General features: G+C 44.0%; 1 protein-coding gene across 3 annotated transcripts in view; it reads right to left on the reverse strand.

Moving 5' to 3' along the window:
• The window catches only part of Wipf1 (WAS/WASL interacting protein family member 1), a 105912-nt gene that overhangs the window by 64446 nt on the left and 19784 nt on the right, over positions 1-21682 (reverse strand). The window contains exon 2 of one of the 3 annotated variants that reach the window (XM_031370635.1): positions 11178-11293. The exons of the other annotated variants lie outside the window; for them this stretch is intronic. The gene's annotated coding sequence lies outside the window, so the exon portion shown is untranslated. The remainder of the gene's footprint in view (positions 1-11177; positions 11294-21682) is intronic. 3 annotated transcript variants of the gene reach the window in all.

Here is a 21682-nt window from a genome sequence, read left to right on the forward strand (position 1 = left end):
GGGGACAGTGGTGGGGCCAGGGGTGGGGACAGTGGTAGAGACATGGGTGGAGACAGGGTGGGCACAGTGGTGGGGACAGTGGTGAGGACAATAGTGGGGATGGGGTGAGGACAGTGATGGGGACAGTGGTGGGGACAGTGATGGGGAGAGTGGTGGGGACAAGGGTGGGGACAGTGGTGGGGCCAGGGGTGGAGATAGTGGTGAGGACAGTGGTGAGGACAGTGGTGGGGACAGTGGTGGGGACAGCAGTGTGGACAGTGATGGGGACAGTGGTGGGGACAGTGATGGGGAGAGTGGTGAGGACAGTAGTGAAGACAGTGGTGAGGACGGGTGAGGACAGTGGTGGTGACAAGGGTGGGGACAGTGATGGGGACAGCAGTGAGGGGAGGACCCGTGCTCCTGCTTCCCTACTCAGGGCGGCAGGCACTGCAGAGTAGCACAGCCCACCATTCCTTTCTCCAGATCCTCCACTCCTGTTTTGGGACTACCATGCTTTTCCTTTATGAAGTGGAGATTAACCCAACCATTTGCCACTGCCACATCTCACAAATGAACACTGACAAAATGCCCAATCTTTTCATGCAGGTGAGCAGAACCTGGACATCATAACAGTTCTTTGTCTCATCCCTATGAAAAAGGTGCTGAAGTATTGACAGCGTCCTAATCATTTCACCACACAGCGCCCAGAAGAGGCTGGAAGACATGCTGCTACCTGAGTGATGTCTCCATATCAGATCATTGCCACATGTAGACACCCAGCTAAGTGCTTTACACAGAGATGTTAATTCTCCTTGCATGCTGTGAGTTAGATATGGTCCTCTCTACTTTACATATAAGAAACCAAACTTAGAATCACTAAACCACCCAAAGCCCCCTGATGAGTTCGATGCTAACTAGCATGCTCAGTTCTGTCAGACCGCTAGGGAAATGCAAATTGAAACCACAAGGTGATATCATCTAACTCCAGTTAGAGAGACTATTATCTCACAAACAAATGAACAAACAAACACAAAATAACAAGTGCTGACTGAGGATGCAAAAGGGAACTTTCATACATTGTTAGTGGGCATGTAAATTAGTGCACCTGTTATGCAAAACAGTATGGAGTTTCCTTTAAAAACTGAAAGTAAAACTCCAATAAAATCCAATATTGCCATTACCATGGAAAGGGATATGTTGTTGGGGAGGCGCCTGGCCTTCCATGCTCACCAACACTCATCCCACAGTAGTCAACTAGGCTGTCCACCCACAGCAGTCAACATGGAATGCATACTTTCACACCATTGCTCAGCCACAGAAAAGACTGAAATCTTGACACTTCTTGCAAGGTACAGGGAACCAGAAGGCATGATGTGGCATGATGTGAACTAAAGTGATGCAGGCACTGGAGGACGAATACCACATGCTCTCACATGTAAAAGACGATCGCAAAGATGCAGAAAATGGAATGGTGCTCACAGGGGCTGGATAGAGGACGGAGAAAGATGTCTAATAGATACAGGGGTGCCTCTGGATTGTGGGAACAAGTTCAAAGCCCTCTGGCACAGGTAACTGTGGCTAACAACAATTAGTTGTGTATTCCTAAAGCAGAGAGCAATAGAAAGAATTTTGCTTGTTTGAAATACAAAGGAGAAACGTATGATAGATGTGTCAGCTACCTTAACCCCAGCATTTCATGTTATGTACACTGGTAAACTATTAGACTGTAGTCATAGATAAAGACTGTAGTCATAGATATGTTGCATTTCATGTTTATAAGTTAAAATGTTTTAAAGTCTCTCTCACACACAAATACCAACGAAGTTGCAATACTTTTCTGTAGTTACATGTGGGCAATTCATGTCTAATTTCCTTCCTTTCTTTTTTCTTTCTTTCTGTTTCTCTCTCTTTCTTTCTTCTTTTTTTTGTCAGTTGAACAAAAGTTTTTAAAACAGTATTTAATCATTATCTACAAATACCTTGTTTCTACTTAGCTAAGTCAAAAGTAATTCTGATATCACTCAAAGACTCTCTTGTATATCTTTTTTTCATTAATCCGACACTGAAAAGATTTTGCTAAATTCTCCTAATATGATTATGAAAAAGCTTATTTGTATTTTTACATTTCAGTTATATTCCATGTGTTTCATTGTTTGAATTGCACTAACAGGTTTTGCTTCATCGAATTAAATGATGAGACAGTCATACTCCTCGTGTTCACTATGGTTGAGTTTTCTTCTGAGATTTTATACTCTTGAGCTTCTACAGCTTTGCTTAAGTTTTTTATATTTAATATTAGAGTTTCCATTCCTACATTTGTTAGTTGGCATTTACCAGCTGCTGCTGAATTTCTGTGTAATGTTGATTGACACACAATCCTGAAGACAGCAAACACCCAGTGAGTTTTTGCTCTTCACATGCTGGACGCAGGGCTCAGTCATAGTAGACAAGTGCTTTACCATTGAACTACATCTCCATCATCGTTTAATGTATCTGAGACCCAATGGTTTTATTAGAAGAACTTAATCTACTCACATTTGTTTCCCTTTTTAATATATGTATTATTATATTTCTTTTTTAGTTTCCCCCTTTTCTTAATTTTTGCTGACAGACCATACTTTTTATTATTATAATATCCTCCAATCTTGACCATGAATATATGCATTCAATTTTAATGATTTAGAAATCCTACCTATACTTTTCTCTAGATATCAAATACAAGTGACCTTTCTGGGTCAGTGACAGAGCCCTGTCAGCAGGACCCTGGTAATGGTAAAGTCATCATTTACAGGAAATGAAATGATAACTTCATGTTGGTAACAAAAATGACAGAGCAAAGGGTGACATAACAGACCACCAGAAACTGTTCTCCTTGGGGGTATATGAGGGATGGGATAGAGTCTTCCTATGAAGCCCAGACTGGGCTCAAATTTGCAATCCTCCTATCTCAGCTTTCTAAAGGCTGGGATTACAGAAATATCACTACACCAGGATCTAGAAATTATCAGAGGGCAGACTGCGGGGTCCCCATTGACTTCCTCCCTTCCTGTATGGAGGATGGATTATAGTTCTAACCAATAGTATGGGTAAGTATGGAGTAGAGAGGCAGCCAGGAAGCCAAAGCTAGGACACAGCCAAGACCATACTGAGGGAAAAAAAAAAATCTCTGCAAACTTTAGGCTCCGAGGCCCACAGATTCTAGGCCAACCTGCGACGTGTCTGCAGGAGGGAGGTTGCCCAAGGTGTTTCTGACTACCTCACTCCTCATTCCTAGAGTCACCGGCTAAGGCATCTGCTCTGGAGTGAGACAGGATTACAGGAATGCTAGCACATCCTCTAAAGAGCTAAGGAATTCAACTGAGAAAAGCAGCCAGAAGTCTGTCTGACTTTCCTAATGGACAGCTAAGAAGTCAGAGGACTTGAACCCTGTAAACGTGTCATTTCTGGAAATGAAGTAGCTGTCATTCACTTAAGCACTGGTGTATGACTAGGAGTGGAGGGAAGAAATTCTGGCCACAAAATGCATGTGTTGGTTGTACAGCAGTGTGTGTGTGTGTGTGTGTGTGTGTGCTTTACATTTACAATGTGTGCATCTGAAAGACAGCTAACATTTAAGTTCCATACTTAATTTTTCACTGACTGGAGCGACGGTGAAGAAGGAAGAGGGATAGAGGTCTAGGAACAATCAAAATACCTTCCAGGAACTCCATTTACTGCTCAGTAACTGGTTAGGTAGGACCACCAAGAAGCAATAGACTGCTAGATAACAGTGCTTTTGTCTAAGCATGATTAGATCAGTTTTAACTATTCATGTTTATCCTCCCAAATGGAAAGAACAACCTTTCGGGAATTAAAGGGATTTCCCCCAAACCAGTAAACAAGTGGTGGAACTGGGATTCGATACCAAAACTTCTGACGACACCCAGTGTCATTTCCTGTGCACGTGCAAACTGTCCTCTTGCTGTTCAGGCTCCGAGAGAAGCAAGTCCAGAGTCCATGCACATCGCCCAGGGTTGTCTGGGAAGAAACTGAGCACCACAAAGCACTTGGCTAGAGAGCTTCGCAGTGGAAGGCAGCTTGTCCAGAAAGACCAGAGAACAACCGCTTCCCTCAGAAACCATGGGGGATTTTTGAGGCGTTTTATCATGCAAAGGCTTTCCCCTTCCCACTCATTCGAAAAGACTGCATGCACCGTATCGGGTGAGCCCTTGGAACAGTTAAAGGGAAGGTGAAAGGTCGACAAGGTTCTCCTGATGTGCACCACAGTGGAACATTGTTTGTGTGGTTGCAATGTAATGGAAACTGGAATTATCAGGATTTGGATCATCTGCTCCCAAAGCCAGAGTCCTCCCTCCCTAGCCTGGTCACTATTTGGCATGCCACAGGTCCTGATGCCATAAACCCAGTTGGCTTTTTTCAACCTTACGGAACTGGATTGCAAATAACTATGCTGTTCGCTCATCTTTATTGCTAATCAAGATGGAAGGGAAATGACAAATTCCTTTGTTCATAAAAAGACTGGCTAGGGACATAGAAAAGTCCTGCCTACACAGGTCTCCTCCAGGTGGGGCCCTAGAGCTGAAAGGAGGGGACACAAACCCGATCCCTAACCCAGACACTAGCTCCAACTGATGAGTTAGTTGCAAATTAAAATTTCAGTTTTCTCCAAGGGAGTCTCACTGGGGACACAAACTGCTCCTCAGGGCAGGGCATGCCCAGGACTAAATGCCAACAAAGAGCAAGCTCAAGGGTGTCTTTGTTGGGTCACTGTCTCACAATGTTGGCTAGGGCTTTTTTTTCTTGTCTTTTCTTTTTGTTTTTGTATACATGTATTTTTTTCACCTCTCTTTTTTACCTTACAGGTCTTTTGCATACATAGCATTACAGTTCTATGGGATTCCTGAGAATGGGTATGTCTCTCTTTCTTGTGTCTTCCTTGGGCTTTTTTTTTTTTTCTGTTTTGTTCTATTCCAATGAGTTTATTTTTATTCCTATTTTATCATTATCTCTTAAAAGCCTGTTTATTTGCTAATGAGAGAACAGAAAGGGTGGATCCTGATGGGAGGGATGTGGGGAGGAGCAGAGGGAAGGAGAACTATAATCAGGATATATATATATATATGTATATATATATATATATATAACAAAACTATTTTCAATAAAAGGAAAAAACCTGAAAGATAAAATGTTTAAAAAGTCCCTATTTTAAAAGTGAATTATGAAAACATGAGTGTTCTCAAAATGATAATTATGCAATTATTAAGAATAAAAGTCATCATTGTTAGTCATAAAAACAATAACTTTGTTGTCATCCAGAATGAGGTTAAGAACCTCAATAAATACAAAATTCCAGAAGTAGGCAAGACAGTTCTAAGAACCAAGATGCCTGTATTCATATACTGCTCACCATGTGCGTGTGCACGTGTGTGTGTGTATGTCTGTGTGTGTGTATATGTGTGGTGTGTGTGTATGTGGTGTATATGTATTTGTGTATAGTTGTGTATGTATGCATGTATACTGTGTATGTGTGTGTATGTATGCATGTGTATGTGTGTGTGTAATGTATGTGTGTGTGTAAGCTGAAAATTAACATCAGCTCTCTTCAATTTCTCTTTCTTTATCCTCACCCACCCAGCCCCCCACCCCGCCCGAGGTGGGGTCTCTCACTGACCAGAGCTGACAGATTCTACTGAACTGGTTGCCCAGCAAACCTCAGGAATCCCCGTCTGATCTCCATCTATCTCCCAGGGCTTAGATTATAAGCACATTGCTTTAGGCCACTTTTTAATGTGGGCTCTGGAGGTCAAATTTCACAGCAAGAATTTATATATATCATTTTGCCCCTGTCCTTTCTGGTAGACTAAAGGAGTGTCATTCTTGATAGGTAGGGAAATTATGCTTGGGAAATTCTAGATTAGAAACACAAGTAGTCAAGCAAGGAACTTCATTTCTGGGGTGCTCTGCATGCAGAAAATAAAGGGTATTTGGGAGTTAGGGAAGAACGAAGTTTGGATGATTCTAGAGAGTCACAGTCAGAGCTCTATGAAATGGCTATGAGCTTGCAGATGGTACTGTAGCACTTCTGTTCCTAGATTTGAGAGTATTTGCCTCCGACTAGAACCAAGGAAGAAAATGGTCCATGAATTACAACAGCGCCATGATAAATAGACAAGAAAAGCACCACTGGAAATGGGAAGCCATGTGGTTGGGAGAAATAAAACCAGACTTAGAATCTACTATGGACTCTGAGGAAAGAACAGGTATCCTCACTGAACTTTGGGGAAGTGTTTGTGTATTATAAACACTTACTCGGTGCTTTTTGGAAAAACCTGGATTAAAGAGATGTGTTCTTTAAGGCTTCTAGTATTAAGGTGGCTGTTCTCTGACTGAGACTCCAGGGAGAATCTGGTCGTGTGAAGCCTCAGATTTATGCAGGTTATAATTAGAGTGTGGGTCATATCCAGCTGAGCAACATCAAACCCAACCTGGTGTGTTTATCCTATTTTTTTTTCCTGGACTCTGATTTTGATTTTGAAGTGGCTGCAGACAGCATAAATTACATGTTCTGCAAAGGAAGTAAATTTACAGAACACAAACATCTGTCAAGAGTTTATTAATTAGTAACAGTCATAATGAATGAGAAACACCATATTTTGTATATCAGTATCTATTATTTTCTTTGCCTTCAATCAGCTCTCGGAAATAAAGTTGGTACTCTGGGCAATGCCTAAAATTTACTAAATTACTGTTGTATATACCTCAATGACATACTTAGGTACTAAACACAACATAATACCCGCCAATTAACTTCCAAGGACAAATTTATATACAGAAATAATCAAGCATTTTTGTTTAATGACATGAAGTGTTTATTGAGATGTGCACTTTGGACAGGCTGCACTTTCACTTTGGGATGCCACAGAGCATCAATCACAATGGCATGGGACAGCTGAAGAGACTCTGTGGCATGTTACATCTTGCTGATTGCAAGTTTCAGTTTTATGGATTTTTAAAAACATACTTATCATTGTGTGTGTACATGTGCATGTGCGTGCACATGTGTGTGTGTGCATGGTGGGGGGAAGCATGTGTGCCACAATACATGTGTGTGGAAGTCAGGGAGCAACTCTGTGGAGTCAGCTGTCTCCTCCCATCTTTACATGGATTCCATGCAAATGCATTTACCAGCTAAGCCACCTTCTTCTCTGGCTCCAGTTTTTAATAAACTCTACTTCCCTCATTATTGGAAAATCACTACTATAAACTATAATATTTAACAAAGCTTGATCATATTTCAAGTAAGTAGATTTTATAGGAGTAAAGCTCTCCTGGCAAGAAGAAATTTGCATGAGGGAGAAAATACACCATTTTCTACCAATCTATCTATATATATCTATCTATTTGTCTGTCTATCTATCTATCTATTTGGTTTTTTTCAAGACAGGGTTTCTCTGTGTAGCCCTGGCTGTCCTGGAGCTCACTCTGTAGACCAGGCTGGCCTCGAACTCAGAAATCCGCCTGCCTCTGCCTCCCAAGTGCTAGGATTAAAGGCGTGTGCCACCACCACCTGGCAAAATACATCATTTTCAAACACAGTGTGCTACAGAATACACAAGATGCTCAAATAAAGGTTTTAAAAACACCTCGCCTAATTAAAAGTACAAACAGTGTTACAAAGCAAGCATCACCACTACCCTGGATTGATACAATGACCGACTGCCTTGGGCTACCCAAAAAAAAAAAAAAAAAAGCCAACCAACCAAAGGCGACCCTGCAGTCCGTCTGTGGGCTGAGATTGCAGTGCACGTGGTAAAGTGTTTCTCACCTACATGCAACTCTTCTGATCAGAGAGAAAAAAGAAAACGCTGAAATAGTCATGGCCATCCCAGGCCCCCTCTCATACCAGGGCGACACTTAGAGTGACCAGAAGTGAGACACGAATCTGCAGCCTTCTTGGGATGTGTCAGCATCCTGCCATACTTGATGTATTCCAGTTTTCAAAGATGCATAGTTTTCATAGTCCAGAGTCCATACACGATAACCATTTAAGTTCATCTGTGTTCTGTGTTTATGTATACGCACACACAAATGCATGTTTAAGAGGTTTTAACATCGTAAATACATCAAAAGCTTCCTAGCTGAGGGAGACCATCATGTCCAAGGGCTACTCAAATCTTAAGGTGGCAAGGGTTCAGCCAAGAACAGGCCCGTGGTAAGCAAACCCACCAACGCAGGGCCAGACTTCCTCTATCAGACACCAGGAGGCCTTTATCATTCCCGAGCTAAGTACCAGGCAAACGGGGCCACCTCCACAGCCTGCAGTCCTTCAAAATAAGGCAGACCAGCCAGCCTAAAACGTCTACCCTGTCCTGACTTGCCTTTTCTGCAGAATCTCTGATAAAGTATCTGGCCTAAATATTTTTCTCCAGGAGAGTAGTTATGCCTCCCAGCCAGTCTGCTTCCGTTTACAGGCAGTACTCCGGGGCCTGACACGCCTCCTTTCTTCTAGGACTTACAAGCAGAGTCGATTTTGTTGTCTCCGCTTGGGGCCACAGCTGACTTACCATTACACAAAGGATGTTAAGCCGTCTGTACATCAGTCAGGAGAGAGAACTCAGAACAAACTAAACAGATGTGTTTCTACCTCAGCAGCGCCCGTAAACTTTAACCTCACCGAACTTCGTGGAACCAGAAGCCTGTCTCTTCTGACCAGAAGCGTGGCTCTTTCTGTTCTGACGGCAGCTGGGAAAAAGCCCCGCTGCAGTGACTTTACAGCTCCGTGATGAGCACCCTCTCTTCCTATGACAGCTCCTCCAAATTCCGTTCCCTTCAGTAAGGTGAATGAGAAGATTTGACAGCCCTCCAGAGCCTTGGCTCGGGGGCCAGCTTCTTCCTTCTGGACCCGCCCACGTAGGATCCTGGCCCTGTAACTCTGAGGGCACCAGTAGAGCCCATCCTCCCACCCAGAGATACTACCTCCCTCGAGGGAAAGAGCTGGCTGACATCTTTTAATGAAGATTACTCTCTTCCAGCAATAGAGAACAGAGGTACCCCTCATTCTCAAGAGCCACAGTCTGCCTCTGTCTGTCAATGCTCTATGCTGTGCATACAACAGGCTTCAAAATAAAAAAGTGCTGACCCAGAGTCTAAGTCAGCCTCTCTAATCATTTACAACACCCTCACCTCCCTAACATCTCAGTATATGAAAACATTTTCTAGACCTGTGAGGACAGCCATCCTGACTGTTCCTGCCAAGAATGACCAACCCACTTCAGCCGTTCAGATGTCTCTTTACTGTTAAGCAGAGTGCTTCCTGACAATGCTTTTATTAAGCAGAGGGATATTCCAAAAGGAAGCACCAAACCCACACTCACTCACTCGGGACTGCGTTGAGTACTTGTGGGCTCTTCTCAGAGGGATACACAGTAAGGAAAGGCGAGATGGTCATGCCAGGAGGACCTGGGTAATTGTCACATAGCCTGGATGGAACCAACTGAAGCCTACAGAGACTGCCCCACTGACCAACAGCAGATGTGCCATGGAGTTACTGTGCCAGACAAAGCCCACCCTTGTTAGGCTAAAAACACAGTGAGCAGAGGTCTGACTGGTCTTTGCTACTTTGTGGGTCCTTCTTTATCCCACCCTTTGTTCCCTGTCCCCCCCTCCTCCATCTCACCCCCTATCACCAGATAGGAGAGAAAGAAGGATGAGAGAGAGGGGAGAGAGAGAGGAAAAGAGAGAGAGAGGGAGGGACAGAGGAGGAGAGAGGGAGAGGGAGGAAGGGAAAGAGAGGGAGAGGGAGAGATCCTTAAATCTAATTTCTTTCTTCTTGTTTCCTCATTGTTCATGACTACTAACAAACCACCACCAACACCCTTGAATGACCAGCAACCATCGACCCCTCCTACTAGAGCTCTAGCATTTATATACCCTCTGAAAAGTTCCCAGAATTCCAAATGTCTCACAATTGCAGAAGCTATCTGCAGCCAAGCCATGCCTCTGCTAGAGCATGGGGCATATCACAGTCAGCTGGTGTAACGCAGCCTCATACCCCACATCTGGGATCAAAATGAAAACACATGCTTATAATATTTCTGTGGGTTTTTTTTTTTTTAAAGAAGCCAAAATTCCAGAATTCTCACTACAGAGAAGCAATGAAAAGCTTTCAAGCCATTGGGCATTGTGGGATCCAATCATGTACCCTGTGATCAGCCACATCCTATCTTTCAAACTTCAGCTCAATTACCCATTTATAAACAATGGTAAACAAAGTGGTAATTCATGTAGTTCTATAAGGAAGGACTGACATGTCACGTCATCCCAAGGACCTCTGAAACACCAGCTACTCCAGGCCTCAAAAGCCTAGTCTGCCCTATGGGCTCAGATTACTTTGCAATGCTCATAGTCCCACAAATTATCAGTGTCATCCATTTGTGATGGTTTGTATATGCTTAGCCCAGGGAGTGGCACTCTTTGGAGATTTGGCCGTGTTGGAGTAGGTGTGTCACTGAGGCATGGGTTTAATATCCTGCCCTAGCTGCCTGGAAGCCAGCCTTCACCTATTTGCCTTCAGAACAAGATGCAGAACTCTCAGCTCCTCCTACACCATGCCTGCCTGGATGCTGCCGCACATCTTGATGATGATGGACTGACCCTCTGAACCTGTAAGCCAGCCCCAATTAAATGTTGTCCTTAAAAGAGTTTCCTTGGCCATTGTGTCTGCTCACAGCAGTAAAACTCTGACACCATTAACCACAAATAATTATTACTTTAAATACTTACAGATATCAGCAATATTATCATTTAAAAGCCAAAGATGCCTTTTTGTGCACGTGCCCAATTTATTACCCTTGGTAAGGAAGCAATGACCTTCAGTTACCAATAAATGAAGATATCAGTAGCACACCCTTCCAAGCAAGCCGTAAAACTGCAGGAGAACCTGGATTTGTCACCTTTCATATGTGTCCCAGCTCCAAACTATCTGTTAATTCATCAGCTAGATGTGTCAGTTAGCTTTGCATTGTTATAGCAGACTTCTAAGATGACAGCTATCTTTTAAGGTTATCTGGGCTCACAGATCTGAGGGTTTCAATGAATGACCTACCTATGAGTTGAGCCTATGACAATATCACATCATGGTAGGAGCATGCAGTAGATCTTCAGAGCTCATCTGCATGTAGTAGGTCTACAGAACTCACCTTGAGGCCAGGAGGCAAAGAGAATGAGGAAGAACTGGATCCCACAGTTCCTAATGGCCTAAGGGCCTCCCACATTTCAAAGGTTCCAGCATTTCTCAAGGGCACACCATTGGGAACTAAAACACATGAATGAATGAATGAATCAATGAATGAATGAATGAATGAACAAAAGATTACTATCTCCCTGATTATATTTTGTGAGAAAAACTAGCAGTTGTATGGCACAGTTTAATGGAACCGTCAATCTTTGGTCATGCAAATACAATGTGTTATATGGTGATTACCAAGCCATCTATAAAGTCAGGCAAGGTTGCTGGTTGACTGCTCCAGGTATCTATTAGCATGTACTAAATGACCCTAAAGCTAGATGTATAAAACCATTACCATTTCGCTGCCCCTGTGGATCACGCATGTCATCAGGAATTCAGAAACAGTACAGTGGAGGCAACTTTGTAACTGCTTTGTAACATCTGTGGTCTCCACTGCTTTCATTCACCAGCTGCATTGGAAGCTAGAACACTGGGGCTGGAGAAGCCATTTCCAAGATGGCCTCTTCATTTGCATACACATGTTCCGCTCAAGTCCAGGGCGGCTAGGATGAGCTCTACTGAGATGGCCAAGCAGATATATGCACAGGGCCTTTTTTAAATTTCACCTATACTTCTTCATTTAAAAAGATTTATTTATTTACTGTATTTACAATGTTCTACCTACATGTATCCAGTATACCAGAAGAGGGCACTAGATCTCCTTATAGATGGTTTGTGAGCCACCATGTGGCTGCTGGGAATTGAACTCAGGACCTCTGGAAGAGCAGCCAGTACACTTAACTTCTGAGCCATCTCTCTGGTCCCTCACCTATACTTCTTTTACTTCATTCATTTCTTTGTTTTTCTTTGTTGTTATGAGTGTGCTAAGAAAATATTCTATGCCAAGCTATAGCATATACTCTCTGTCCTTAGATGGATTTCTTTCTTCCTTCCTTCCTTCCTTTTTTTTTTTGTGTGTGTGTCAGGGTCAAAAAACTGACTATGTAGCCCAGGCTGACCTAGAATTGTGGCAATCCTCTTGTCTCAACTTCCTCTGTGCTAAGAATATGTGTGTACACCATGGTGCCCAGGTGTACTTTTTATATGTTTGTTCAAGGAAGGTTCCAAGTGCCATTATTCGTGCTGACCAAGCAGAGTCCAGCCTTTAATGGCACAGCCTTAGAAGTCACATGGGGTTCCTGCTGCCATAGGACACCAGTGAAGAGTCACAAACCTCCCTAGCACTAGGTTAAAGCGAGAGCCACACAGGCTACTCTTACCTGCACGAGTGATTATTTAATGGCACCTTTTAAAACATTTTGGACTTGAACTTTTGTTGATAAACATGGTTATTTATAGAAACCAGCCACGGATATCTATAATTATATTTCTAATTAGCCAGTTTCTGCATCAGAACGGGTCATAGTCCCAAAGCAACGGAAGGTCTGCATTGGTGTTGGGAAACTATTAATTTGGAATGGCAACAAAGGAGACAGCTGATAAAAATGTTGTCACCTTTGGACCATTAATTTTACTAAAATTTATCAGTTGGGCAAAACATCATTTCTTTTTTGCTAAGGGTATGCATCAATCAGATGCTCAAAAGTTACATTAAAACATCTAAGAATCTAGAAAACAGAAAGCTACTTAGCTTGTAGACAATGACTTTGCTTCCAGTAGCAAATTCAAGTTCCCAGAGCTAAGCAGGCAAAGGTGGCAGGCAGGCTGGGGCAAAGAAGTAGAAATAAAAGGTAGACAGCTTGGGCCTCTGCACAAGGCATTTGGATTCATGTGTGTGTGTGTGTGTGTGTGTGTGTGTGCGTGTGTGTGTTTAAGTTACATTTCTAAAATCAGTCCTGGGCCCACAGTTTATAATCGTTGATTTGGATTAGATAATGGGTCTTTCTGGGATCGTTAGGTTTTCCCTAGTTATTTTGGTCTATTTACAGTCCTCTCTGGATGCTGCTTTTCCCTCCTCATTCTAGGGATTGAACTCAGAGCTCTGTAGCTGCTAGACAAGTGTCCCTCTATTGCTCTGTACCCTAGCCCTGCTTTTCATCCCTCTCTGGGACTCTAGCATTCATTGTCTAATTCTGTAGTTAATAATAAACACTTGGGGAGAATCTCGCCTCGCCTAGGTTCTGAGTCCATGCTCAACGGCCTTCTGGGGTGGATATTAAGGGGCTTCTTTTACAAATAAGGAAACTGAGGTTATGGCAACTTAACAGGTAAAGGAGCCAAAACTGATGCACGGCAGAGATGGAGTTTACGCATAGATGTGTTTGATTCGGTGATAATGCATGCTGTCTAACTTGATGCTTCTGATAAAGGTGACCCCTCTAAGGTGAGGCCAGTCAGAAAAGGCATGCCTTGCTGGGACTTCTCCCTGACAGAAACAGTAGTGTACCTGCTGCGAACGGACAGCCTCTTATCTAGGAATCCTGGAATGTTAAGACTGTGTAAGAAACTGTACTGCCGACCCTTGACATTTGCCCTAGATACCTGGAAGAGACCTTGAGCCTTTTGGAGGATGGGCAGTGCTTGCACAACTAGTCATGTGACGAGGACCAGCGAGATGCTTCTCACACACTTACAAGGAAAGCACAAGGACACTGGGCTCCGAGCTCCACCCCCTTTCCTGGCAGACCCCACGAGATTCACGAGTTAATGAGTCTTCTTTGAGAAAGCTCCCTTTAAAACCTTGCTCTACTTCCTTGAAGAGCAAACTCAGAGTTCTCATACATCACATGTATGACAGACAATTTTTAATCACTTAAATAATTTATTCTTCATTGTTTAATGCTTTATACCATTCCTCCATGCATAATTTATTATGCCATTTATGTTTATTAAAAATTGATCATGGGGACACGCTCCCTCTCAGTTCTCCGAGGCCACTGATATTTCTCTGCCAGACCACTTGGGAAGAGACAACAAAGCATTCCACTCCATTTCTTAATTCACATTAACCGTTTGCACGTCCTTTCTTCTCCTACAGACTCTCTTCATCACAGAAGGTCAAGGGGCTTGGAGGATAACTACCGAGATAATATCTTGGATAATAAGTACTCATCTCTTCTCTTCGTACAGCAGAAACTTTATCTAAAGGCCTATTCCCTACCCACTGAGGGCTTCAGGGGCAAAAAAAAAAAAAAAAAAAGCTTATTTTACTATTCTAATGTTTAGAGCTTAAGGTAAAAAGGAGGCAGAAAGGAACAAGATCTCAGAGGCTTCCATGGCGGAGCCATAGCTTCCGGAACCAGCTCTTTCTCCTTTTCCAGTCTGCTCATTCTCTTCTCTCACATGACACGTTTTTCTTTCCTTTAAAAATGTCTTCAGTCATGGGCCAACTTTGGACTTTTCTTTTTTTCTTTTTTTTTCCTTTTTTTTTTTTTTTTTTTTTTTTTTTTTTTTTTTTTTTTTTTTTTTTTTTTTTTTTTTTTTTTTTTTTTTTGGTTTTTCGAGACAGGGTTTCTCTGTGTAGCTCTGGCTGTCCTGGAACTCACTCTGTAGACCAGGCTGGCCTCCTCGAACTCAGAAACCCGCCTGCCTCTGCCTCCCAAGTGTTGGGATTAAAGGCGTGCACCACCATCGCCCGGCTTAACTTTGGACTTTTCTTTTTCTTTTTCTCTATTATCAATTTCTCCCTAAATCATCCCATCTTTGAGTTTCTCAACCCTCTGGCCTGAGCATGTCTCTGCCACCCACCAATCCCGAATCCCGAGACTCTTCATCCCCAGTGCCTCCACGAGCCATCCTGGGCACTGTGGCTCAGACCTGGCCATTCCCCATTGCTCTGAGGGAAGGCAGAAAGGACATCAGTGTTCGTGGTATGAGAGCTGAGTGGAGGTGAGGAAGCACCGGAGGCCCTCACAGTACAAAAAGGTCTTCATGGCATCCAGTCTCACATGTCAGAGGGTCCCTTTGGTATCTTTAGTACAACTCCCACTCCCACAGGTCCGATCTGTCTCACTCCAGTGTCTCCCACTGCAGTGGACGAGACCGGCACTGACGCATAACCAGTCATAACCAGCACACGTACAGTCCACTCCCTCTTACCTTTGACACATGTCCCCTAAACTTTACGCCATGGTAACACCCTCCTCCCTCTGCCTGACCCTCTGCAACTGTTTTGGGGTGTCTCCAAGCCTACATCCCTCCACAGTCAGTGTGATCTCTCCGAAAGGCATGTCTGGCTTTGCGACCTAGATCAATTCCTGCAATTTGGCTTGGTTGTGTTTTGGTTTGTAATAGCTTGTGTTCTTTCACAATGTTATACATGGATATAACTCATGCTGATCACTCTCTCGTACCTTGCCATATCCTCTCCTTCCATACAAATCTCTTTCCCATATTCATGATTTTTATGTCCCACTGAGTTTGACACATACTGTCTGTGTCCACAGGTTTGAAATAATCCACTGGAGCCTGGTGGGTATGCAGTAGGTATGTACCTGAGTACTATGCCCTTCTCTCTCCAAGACTCTGTTCATTGTCAACAGACCACGTTAAGTAGGAGGGCTCTCCTCCTTCTATGAGCCATAGATGACTCCGGGTTAGCCAGATTTGTGCAGGCCCAGTGCCAGTAACCGCAGCTGCTGTGCGTTCATGATTGATATGCCTACATCATGCTTATGATTTTGGTGTTTTTGACACAGGCTCTTACTGTGTAGCCAAGCCTGGTTTTAACTCATATCCTCTTGATTCCTGTTCCAGAATTCCCCACACTGTGTCAACCTCCCTGACTGAGTTGTGTTCACCGTGAACCAAGCTCATGAGGGCAGAACTGTGCTTCACTTGTTCACTGGATGCTCCGTGCCAGGCATCACACGAACTCAGTGGTACGCTTTGATTGAAAATGACTGTGTGGTGACTGAATCGTTTGGTGGCTTCCAATAAGCCATGCCCACTGGTATTCACATTGTGAATAGTCTTCTACCTTGAATCTGCTCTATAGCTGTGATTTGCTTTAACCCTTAAAAGACTACAAGACGTGAGAGCCTGCTACTTCTAGTTTTGCGATCCTGAAGCTACAGGGGAAAAGAGGGCATCTAAAAAACCTGCTTCCCAGTGCGCTCCTGCCCAGCTAGGATAGGAGAAGAAAACCACCAGACAAACCCTAGACAAGCATAGCAGGAGAGCTGCCCAGCAGTGAAATCAGCCCAGACTACAGGATTGTGGGCAAGTAAAATGACTAATGTTTTAAACACTCTGTTCTAAGGTGATTTGCTACACAGCAATATTTAAAATAGACTGTGACAATTTGAATGGAAACCATCCCCCATCAGCTTGTATACTTGAATACATGGTCCCTGACTGCTGATGCTGTTTGAGAGAGTTCGAGAATCGGTGGAGCCTTGCCAGAGGAAGGATGTCACTGGGGGCAGAATTTGAGGTCTATAGCCTCACCGGGCTTCCTACTTCTCTTTCTTCTTCCTATGTCCAGAAAGATGTGATCTCACAGCTTCCTGCCACCATGCCTGCCACACCTCCCTCATGATGACAGGTCTTCCCTTTAGAGCTGTAAGCTCTTTCTTCCTTAATCTTTGGTAATCCTTGGTCATGATATTATCAACAATAAAAAGAAAACTAAATACAAATGACACACTAACTCCATACGTAAAAGGAAATCAGTTACTACACAGGATGAATTTATGTGACAACAGCCAATGTTTTTAAGTAACATCTATATGAAATAGCAGACTGGCAAGATGGCTCCGTGGTTAAACAGCTTGTCACCAAGCCTGACAACCTGAGTTCCATCCCTGGAGCCAGCTAGTGAGCAGTGAAAGGATGGAACCAATTCACTGACTCCCAGGAGTGTCCTCTGACTTCCACACACTATGTCATGCCTGTGTCTCTCCTCTCTGTCTCTGTCTGTCTCTATCTCTGTCTCTGTCTCTGTCTCTCTCTCTCTCTTGCTCTTTCTTTCTCTCTCTGCCTCTTTCTCTGCCTCTCGCTCTCTCTCTCTCTCTCTCTCTTTCTCTCTGTCTCTGTCTGTCTCTCTCTGTGTGTCTGTCTATCTCTCTGAATAAATGTATTTTCAACAGAGAAAACTGCACTGCAATTGAAAGGACCCGGAGGAACTCACCCCATCAGCCATACAACACACTACATCTTCTCTCTGTTGTTCTCTTTGGTTTTTAAGACATTTTCCAGTGGAAAGATTTTTTCCTCCTTCTCCCCTTTTTTAAAAGAGAGATTCCAGGCCTGACATTAACATTAAGGAGACTGACCAAGAATGTAAGAGAACACTAACAAACACAGGGAAGCTGCTTAAACTCCCAGGGCTGAGCCATCTCTGCTGGAGTGCTGGGGGTGAAGTGGGGCATTATGGGGACTCTGGGCTTGGCTGGCCTGAACACTAACTGTATCTTCTTTGTGAAAAATCTACCATCCCCCAATGTAGAGAATGCCCACTACTCACACACACGGCTTTTCCCCCTCCATGGGCTAGAGGGAAAAAAGCAGTTACCCAGTGTTTTTAATCCAGATAGCCAAAAAGTTACACACAAGCAAAAACTCTACTGAAACTCCAAGGAGACAGTTAATGGACACCATGACAGAATCCACGGCTTGCAGGGTCCTTTCAAAAACCCATATCAGGCACATGGATATTAGCATGGCTGTCTGCAGAATGAGGAGGAAGATTCCTACATTTATCCTGCCTTGGTGGAATTCTGGGTTTCTCTTCCTTGTCATTGGTGTTCCGTCAGAAAGCGAAAGGGCTAATGGGTAAGAACATGGTCCGGGTAAAGGATCTGTCTTTTGTTTTGGTTTTTTAAACAATCAAAACCAAAACACTAAAAGCTATTTTAATACTCTCTATTAGATTAAGGTGTGAATTTTTAAAAATAAACTCATGTAGGTAAAATTATCATGTATTTCTTAGAATTTATCATGTTTCCTTTGAAATTATCTCAAATTAATATATTTTATATGTTGGAGACTTTAAGTGTAGAGGTGGATTTAGGAAAAATCTGACAGCCTGAATGTTGCACGTACAGAGAGATCCATTCCCAGTGTCTGAAAAGCTCCAGATGTCGTGAGAGACCTCAAGCATACATACCCATGTCTGTCCACTGCTAAGACTGGGCATGCGTGCCTACTGCACATGACCAACAGCAAATACTACTGTCAAAAACTGGAAGCACTTACTTACTTACATACATGAAATAAATAAATAAATCTTAAAAAAATTCAATGGAGAGTGATAGAGGAAGAGTTGCCCAATGTTTCTAGCCTACACACACACACACACACACACACACACACACACACACACACATAGACACACACCTTCCTTTCTTCTCCTGGATAATGATGCTCTTTGAATAGATGCCATCTCAGTTGCTGACCCAGGGACCCAGAGGATGGAAGTTGAGTCTGTAACTTGCTCCAGGTAGAGGGCAGAGCAGGGGGCAGAGGACAGGGACCAGGCACCAGCTTTCACCTTGTAGGAAGTGGGGTGTTGCAATAGAAGAAATGTTGTTCTCCTGACCTGATGACCTCCAGGCTGCCTCTTCTCACATGATTTTACTGAGTAGGTGTTTAGTGTTTGTTGTGGTGAGTTGATGAATTATGGAGATTGGTGGGCAGACCTGAGGACAATCTGACACAGCAGGTTATGTATCACAGTGTGTGTCTCTCTGTCATCAAAACAAGGCAGAACTGGGCCTGAAGCCTGAGTGAGTGACTAAAACATAAACCAGACTCAACTACTGCACTGACTGTTCAGCTGGAGTTCAGGCTCAGATCTGCCATGCTTACATCTCTGACTTGGCCCTGCACCTCTCTCCCATAAGCCCACACTCCCTTTCCTTACCTGGGATGTGTGCAGCTTCTTCTCACCTCAGGACCTTTGCTTTGCCTCTGTCTGACATATTTTCCCCAGATGTCATGTGCCTGGTCCCTGGTCACTCCAATCTCAAGTTTCCTGGACAGCTGTATCACAAGCAATATCTCCATTGTCCTTTAGCCCAGTGGTTCTCAACCTTCCTAATCCTTCAACCCTTTAAAATAATTCTTCAAGCTGTGGCGACTCCCAACTATAAAATACATTTGCTGCTTTATATCTGTAATTTTGCTACTGTGATGAGCCGTAATGTAAGTATCTACGGTTTTCGATAATCTTAGAGTTTTCTAAACTAAAGGGGTCATGACCCACAGGTTGAGAAACAAAGTCCTAACCAATCATCTGGTCAGCTTTATCACTATTTTAATTTACCCAAGCTATGTGTCTTCCTGCTCACACTTCTCTCTTATAGAAGGCAGGCTCTGTGGAGAGAGGGACCTTGCCTTAAGCTTCCACGGTAAGTGCTCAACAAATGCCCACTAAACAAATATAGAACACAAACAGAGGCTGTAGACAGGTAAGGAGATACAACGGGGCTACCTGGAATGCTGGGCCCAGCTCTAAGCGTCAGTGGGTTTGTGTGCTGTCTGGGAGGTGCACTGGGGAAATGTAGCCCCTGACCTCACCCCAGGTAACCTTCCACATCAGTGGCAGAAAGGGACGCTTCCTTCAGCTCTGTCTCCTGGATGGTAGTTTGGCTGGAGTCTCAAGAAGACCGGAAGCTGGCACTGGGTCATCTGTGCTCAGCCCTGCAGAGGATCTAACATCTCTACAGATGTGGACCGCTCAAAGTCTTCTCATCTGGTTTCTACAGAGCAAGGGAATTCATACAGATCAAATCTCAGCTAATTCTGAGCATCTTGAGGTGAGGGCCAGCCACAAAAGGTTCTAATGCCCTGTATGAAGACTCTCCAGCCCTCCAGGGTAGCAACCCAGACTCGGCAAGCTCACTGTAAACATGTGCTCTCTCTGACGGGAATAGTAGGGTGCTTGGGCCAGAAGGTTCTGCACCGCAGACCCGGAAACAAAACAAATACAGAATGTGTTCCCTGCTAAGAAGCCTTTGGCATCCATCGGCCTTCTGATTTTGGAAGATTTTTCAAGAAAGGATTGGAAAGAAATATTTGAGGTTTGGTGTTTTTTTTTTTGTTGTTGTTCTTTTTTTTTTTTTTGAGGACATTAATTCAATACCTTTACCGAGTGTTGGTAAACATGTCTATCTCCTTAACTGCTCAGAACTCATGTCTAGGAAAAATATCTCTGCTCAAGAAAATTAACCTAAACCTTCCCATCAGTGGGGGATTGGGTAGTAGAGGAGTCGGGGACAAGCTGAGGGGGACCAAGAGCCACTTCTGGGTAAGCAGGTCCTCCTCAGTAATCTCTGGGATTAGGGTCTGAAGCAGGGAGGTGGAAGTAAGCGAAGCCTTCAGGGCCATTTCCAGATACCAGGGCAACAGATAAGGCTTGGTGAGGGACCAGAGACAATCCCTCTCCTGGCCTGGGTTTCGGAGTCAAGTGTACAGGTCTGTGTGACAATCACTCCCAGCCCCTAGTAAAGGAGTTGCTTGACAGAAGAGAAATAAAATAATAAAACAATTCCCCTCCCAAGCTTTTGATGATGTTTCTGACTTTCCAGAGAACAACACAGGTGTTCCTTAACGACCTTCACTTGTAATCAATAGAGAATAAGATTATAGCAAATGGTAGGGAGAGAAGTCAGGAATTCATAGTCCCCTTAGCCCCAGGCTCAGTCCTCCAGGGACAAGTTGCAAGCTAGGCATGGGTTTTGTTTATTAACATTTTACTGTGAAATACAACAAGCCTTGCCCTGCCCTGCCCTGCCTGAGCATGGAAAGGCAGATCTTAGGAGTGATTCCATACAGCAAAGCCACCGTGGTAGAAAACACAGGAAAACTCTTAGCACGTCTTTCTCTTTTTCCAATCGCCACCACCCAGCTCCTCTGCTCCGGGTGAGCTCAACAGCACTGGGGCCTTGGCTAATCTAGAAATTGCTTCCATATGCAGGCACAGGAAAGAATGTCCTCACTGGCTGCCTGGAAAGGAAACTCTGGCAGCCACTCCTTCCTGCCAGAAAACACCCCTCCGGCCAGCGAGCGAGCTACAGGCATTTGAGCTGAGATCACACACATCTGCAACCTCCCCAGTTTATGGATGAAGAAACTGAGGCAAGGTCATAGAGATGGTGGCAGAGCTGGAGGAAGAACTTGAAAATGTCTCCTCCCACTCCCTCTCCCTCCCCCTCTAACCATCCCTCCCTCCCCACACCCCTCTCTCTAAAAGAAGTATGTAGCTAATGCAGTGTTGCAACAGAGTGTCTAGCTGGAGTCTGAAGCACCAGGTCTCTGGCTACAGGAAACACTTCAGTACGACCGGCTGAGCAGAACTCATTTATGGAACAGTGCTGTGGGGGCGGGGTGCAAGGACTGCACTCAACTCTGCGTGGGGCTGCACTAGGACCTCCACTGTCCTCAACTCCTTAGCCTCCATACCTGTTAGTACTGGAGCAGTCCTAGATGCAGTACGAAGACCCCAGGGGAATCGGGACCGTCTTTTTCACAGAAACCTACCATGTATAACCCAGGCTGACTGACGCCTGAGTC

Source organism: Mastomys coucha, unplaced genomic scaffold (genome assembly GCF_008632895.1).
Source record: "Mastomys coucha isolate ucsf_1 unplaced genomic scaffold, UCSF_Mcou_1 pScaffold15, whole genome shotgun sequence".
Lineage (NCBI taxonomy): Eukaryota > Metazoa > Chordata > Mammalia > Rodentia > Muridae > Mastomys > Mastomys coucha.